Source organism: Pinus tabuliformis, chromosome 3_1, assembly GCF_031772625.1.
Source record: "Pinus tabuliformis cultivar Carrire ecotype Pingquan chromosome 3_1, CPIR1, whole genome shotgun sequence".
Taxonomy (NCBI): domain Eukaryota; kingdom Viridiplantae; phylum Streptophyta; class Pinopsida; order Pinales; family Pinaceae; genus Pinus; species Pinus tabuliformis.
In genome coordinates, this window is record NC_142301.1 from 429,373,530 (window position 1) to 429,379,099 (window position 5,570).

A 5,570-nucleotide genomic window follows, 5' to 3' on the forward strand; every position below is an offset into this window, starting at 1 on the left:
TTTGCGATGTCAGTGAACAAAAAAGGTAAAGTTTTATTAACTTCTCTTTCGTATTTTATCTCATCATATAACTTTACTTCCACTACACAATTTTTTCCTATTTTATAATATTTTTAATTGCCCCTATATTATAAAAAAGTCCTAATTTACAGAATATCAGTGTGCAAGCAAATAACTCAACAACTATGAACACACAACGGAATCTGCTCACATCTCTACAGTTATTACAGACTGAACAAATCCTACATAGTCATGTGGCCTTTCAATGTGAACCCACTTCCCAGAGCTGTCGAACATGTAACACACCTGTTCACCCGAATTGTAGGTAGAACCGCTCACAAATATCTTGTCACACCACACTGTGGCGCAGGTAGCAACATCGTCCATACATTCAGGAGAGACGCCACCACTTCCCAACAGTTCTCCTTACTGTCATATCGCATCACATGTTGATTATGGAAGAAATACAAATGCCCCAAAGCAGCCACGCACGACCTCGGACAGCCCCAATACTCCACATATTCTCCACTCTGCTCCAAACGCCTGTATTGGGATCGAATACTTCCGCACTCCTCTCGAATCGACCCTGCGACTCTGTGGCATACCCGCTTATCACAGTGAATTTCCCATCCATAAAGACTCCATGGCATCGGTCTCGCTCTTGGCTCATGGGAGGCAGAATCTCCCACTTGTCATGTTCAACATCATAAGCCTCTGCAGCCCGCAGAGCGCTTTTATTGTCGTCGTGTCCTCCGGCAACATAGATAAGCCCATCGGGAGAAACAGAGCAAGCGAAGAAGGATCGAACCCTGGGCATATCGGCTCCCCGGCGCCATGTACGGGACGTGAAGTCATAAATAAAAACAGATTTCAGTGTCTCCCATTGGGAGGGATGCCATCCCCCAATCATAAACAGTTTCTGATTCGCCCAAACGCACTGGCAGAATAGAGGAACCCCATCGGAAAAACAGGGAATTGAAGGGAGTCTATCCCAGGCGTCCTGGAGAGGGTAGTATAGAGTTAGACTGTAAATGGGCGATCCTTGCCGCTTATTTTCGGCCGATTTCCCCTGAGGAGTACCCTGAATTAGGCATATAAATTGCTCACTGCTCCCACAGTTCTTTCTGTCCTCATAGAACCGGGGGCTACTCAACATAGCCTCCCAGTTTCTGCACACAGCTTTGAGGTTATCGTGGGAATTGTAGTCCACCCTGAGCAAGCACTCTCGAACGATATCTTGTGGGAGGTTAGGAATAACGACCTCCATTTGAAATCCACTGACCCTGACCTGATGAATCCTGAATATCAAGGTACGCCTGAAACCAATGAACAGTATGACCACATAAACTGAGATAAGTCACCGGAAATTCTCGCACTAAAAGATTTTTTAAATGGCGAGAAGAATGGGAAACGTGCGGACCGCGGTCAAATGGCGAAGAGAATGGGAAATTCTCGCACTAAAAGATTTTTTGAATGGCCAGAAGAATGGGAAACGTGCAGTCAAATGGCGAAGAGAATGGGAAACTGCCCAGAAGATATAACGTGAACAGAAAAGAAATTGGGAAAGAAATCTCGGAAACTGCCCGGAAGATATAACGTGAACAGAAAAAAAATTGGGAAAGAAATCTCGGAAACTGCCCGGAACATATAACATGAACACTAAAAAGAAATTGGGAAAGAAATCGAGAGCATGTACGCGAGTAATATAAATGTGTATGTCGTGAAAATATGTGTGAAAAACGTGCGTTTCGCGCGGCTATAAGATAATAAAATGAATTCAGATACATAGTATTTTGACTTTGGATTACGGAACGCGTTTCATACGGAGTTGTTTTTATTGTGATTTTTGAAAGCTTTTATTGTGATTTTTTAAAGTTTTTATGGTTTTTTTGGTACAATTAAAGTGTTTTAGGGATTTTTCAAAACGCTGAATCCACATATATCGTCAAAAAACTAATTTAAATAACACAAATAAAAATTTTATCTCAAATTTTCCCACCAAATTCTCACATCTAAAAATCTAAAAAATCAAACTAAAACAACTCTATTTTATATATAATATTTAGACTTTGCATTAGAGAACGCGTTTCGAACGCGGCAATCAAACATTACTAGAATTAGACTTGTATAATTATATTTGGATCGTTAAAGATATTTTTTTCGATATTATCATTTCTCAACAATAACATGTGTTTTTCATGGCTCGGCAATCAAACATTACTAGAATTAGACTTATATAATTATATTTGGACCGTTAAAGATATTTTTTTCGATATTATCATTTCTCAACAATAACATGTGTTTTTCATGGCTATAAATTAATTTATGTGTTGTGAATTTTAATAGCATTATAAAATAAATTTTCTATTCCTGTACTTTTTTTCATTTTTTCCACTCATTATATTTATTATTAATTATGATTGGTGAATATTATATATATTCTCGTTTGAATTATATAATTATATACATAGATGATAATATATATAGAGAATTGGAAAAATTATTCTTCATTGTTGAGAGAGGGCGAACAACGAGGGTTTCAGATAGTTGCAGTCGGTGAACCATATGGAGGGCTGCAGAGGAGGGAGCTCCACTCCCTCCTATAAGGAGGCCGTAGCCAGTAGAGGCAAGAAACCTCTAGAAAATGCTAGAGGCACTGTGGAGGAAGGGAAAAGAAACATGGAAGAGGAGACAAGAGAAGCCATAAATAAGGAAAATAATAGCACAAAAGACAAGGAGGCAGAAGACAAAAAATAGGGAACTAAAGACAAAAACCAAAAGGGACCCTGCAAACCCAAAGCAGAGATAACACCCAGAGTTATTTTAAATGATCTGGCTCTGCAGGCGCACATGGATCACATGCGGACGTATGCCATCATCTGTAAATTCATGGGATTATGGCCCACTGAAAAAGCTTTACAATCGTGGATCAAATACCACTGGAAACCTAAAGGGAGCATTGACTTGCATCTTGGGTCAAAGGGATTCTTTACTGTGGTGTTCACGAATATTGAAGACAAGGACAGAGTATTTGAAGGAGGGCCTTACTTCTATGCAGCAGCTGGACTCTACATGCGGCCATGGATGATGAATTTTGTTCCAGAACGGGAAACTTTTACTTCAGTACCGGTCTGGGTAAGGCTCTATTCTCTACCTCTTGATTACTAGCAAAATGAATTGTTAGCCGCCATAGGCAACAAATTAGGTCGTTTTGTCAAAGCTTCCGAAGCCACAAGAAGGGGAAAATATACTTCCTTTGCTAGAATATGTGTGGAAATGGATCTATCAGGAGCTCTACCGGATGAGGTGATCTTGGAAGTTTTTGATGAAGAATGGGTGCAAACAGTAGACTATGAGCACATTCCGTTCAGATGTCGCAGATGTCATGAACATGGACACCTTTTCAGAGATTGTCTGCTTAGTAAAGTAGTAAACAAGAGCAAAACTAACACAATGAAGGAAACATACAGCTTCCAAAAAGTGGTGAATCGAGGAAAAGGCGGTAAAAGAGGACCAAAACAACATCAAGATGAAGGAAAACAGATCAGTCAGAACAAATTCCAAGTGCTTGAGGAAGATGAAGAGATCACAAAAGAAGATCAAGCAATGGAAGGAAGTCCTGTGGAAAAGGAGAAAGAAGAAAACCGGGAACAAACACTGGATATTGATTATCAGAAAGAAGCTACAATGAGTGATGTTGAACTGGAGATGGATCAGGAAATGACCCAGAATGAGATGGACCTGGAGGACCATGAACTACAGGAAATTCTTGACAAAGAAAACCTAAATCTGGAAGGGTTCCTGATACAGGGAACCACGGAAGGAGTAGATTTGTTACCTCAAGAAGAGCCCAATAGAATACAACAGTTGTTTTTATGGAAAATGCAAGCTAAGGCATTGTAAAGAGGAAAAATCATCGATAAGTAGGACAACAGAGGTGTGAAAACGATGAAAACGACTCCGGGATTAGCCGCTAGAAACCCAAGCAAGAAGAGAGGCAGGAAAAAGCAGAATGAACTCTTGATGGAGTGTGGAAAGCTAATGATTGATTCAGGTAAGATGAAAGATCTAGCCAGCTACTCCTTTACAAATCTTTAATAATGAAGTTTACATCTTGGAATATTAGAGGTCTAGGGAGTAAGAGAAAGCAGAGAATGCTTAGTAATAGAATGAAACAAGAAACGTCGGATATAATTTTCATCCAAAAAACAAAATGTTCCATTCAAAAATTAAGACAAATTCATAGCAAATGGCTTAATAAATTTGAGTTTCTTGAAGTCAAAGTAGAGAACACAGCAAGGGGCATACTCACTCTTTGGAACCCCCCAAAATTGGCATTTTAGATGCTGAGGCTTCCAAGAATTATTTATCAGTTGTTATTCAACTGGTAGGAGACAGGGATACCTTTCTTGTCATGAACGTTTATGGTCCTCAGAGAATAGATGACAAACTCAGGTTTCTAGATTCCCTTGTGGATCTTAGGGATAAACATGCAGATATACCCTGGATCATGGGAGGTGACTTCAACATGATCAAATCTCTTTCAGAGAAAAAAGGGGGAACCAGAGCTCTAAGTAAAGACTCTTTAGCATTTCAAACCTTTTCAGACAATATGAATCTCGTTGACACTAATAGGAATACTGGCCTCTTTACTTGGAATAATAAAAGAGGAGGAGAGTCCCATGTAGCCTCAAAGTTAGACAGATTCATCATCTCTAAGGATCTTATGCTGACAGATAAAGAAGTAACAACGAGAGTTCTTCCCTTTGGAGGCTCAGATCACTGGCCGGTTCAATTGGAGATTAAGGGTATTGGTACTCCTAGGAACAAACCTTTCAGATTTGAGAATATCTGGCTGTCACACCCAGACTTCATCAGCAACATTGAAAAATGGTGGTCAGAAGATTTGCAGATTCAGGGGACAAGAATGTTCCTACTTCACAAAAGACTAAAGCACATCAAGCTCCGACTTAAAGATTGGAACAAGAAGGATTTTGGCAATATTTTTGTGGAGAAAAAAGCTGTTGAAAACAAAATGCAGGTTCTCAACCAAGCTCTGATCACGGAAGGCTTTGATAAAGCCATAAGTGATCAAGTGGATAAACATCATCAAGATTGGGAGAATCTATGTAAACAAGAGGAAATATTTTGGAGACAAAAGTCTAGAGTTCAATGGCTCAAAGAAGGAGAGCATAACACTAAGTTTTTTCACAGAGCCACCATTGCCAATAGAACTCACAACAGAATCTCTTCGATCAAGAATGAGGAGGGGGAGCTTCATATCTCCTATGAAGCTATAGAAGCTGTGTTAGTCCAGTACTTCCAAGGTATAACTCAAGAGAATAATTCAGATAGAGTGCACTTCATCAGGGAGGTGACTAGTAATATACCGAAACTGGTGTCCAGAGAGGATAATTTCAACCTTAATAGGCCAGTAATGGAAGAGGAGGTTAGTGAAGTCCTCAAAGATATGCAGAATGGCAATGCACCAGGCCCAGATGGTTTCAATGTGGATTTTTTCAAAGCTTGTTGGAATACTGTTAAACAAGAAATTTTGCATGTTGTGGAGG

The 5,570-nt window shown here is 39.6% G+C and overlaps 1 pseudogene; it reads right to left on the reverse strand.

Moving 5' to 3' along the window:
* Positions 1 to 116: 116 nt before the first annotated feature.
* LOC149187595 (F-box/kelch-repeat protein SKIP20-like) lies at positions 117 to 1,528 on the reverse strand (annotated as a pseudogene).
* Between the last annotated feature and the right edge of the window lie 4,042 nt (positions 1,529 to 5,570).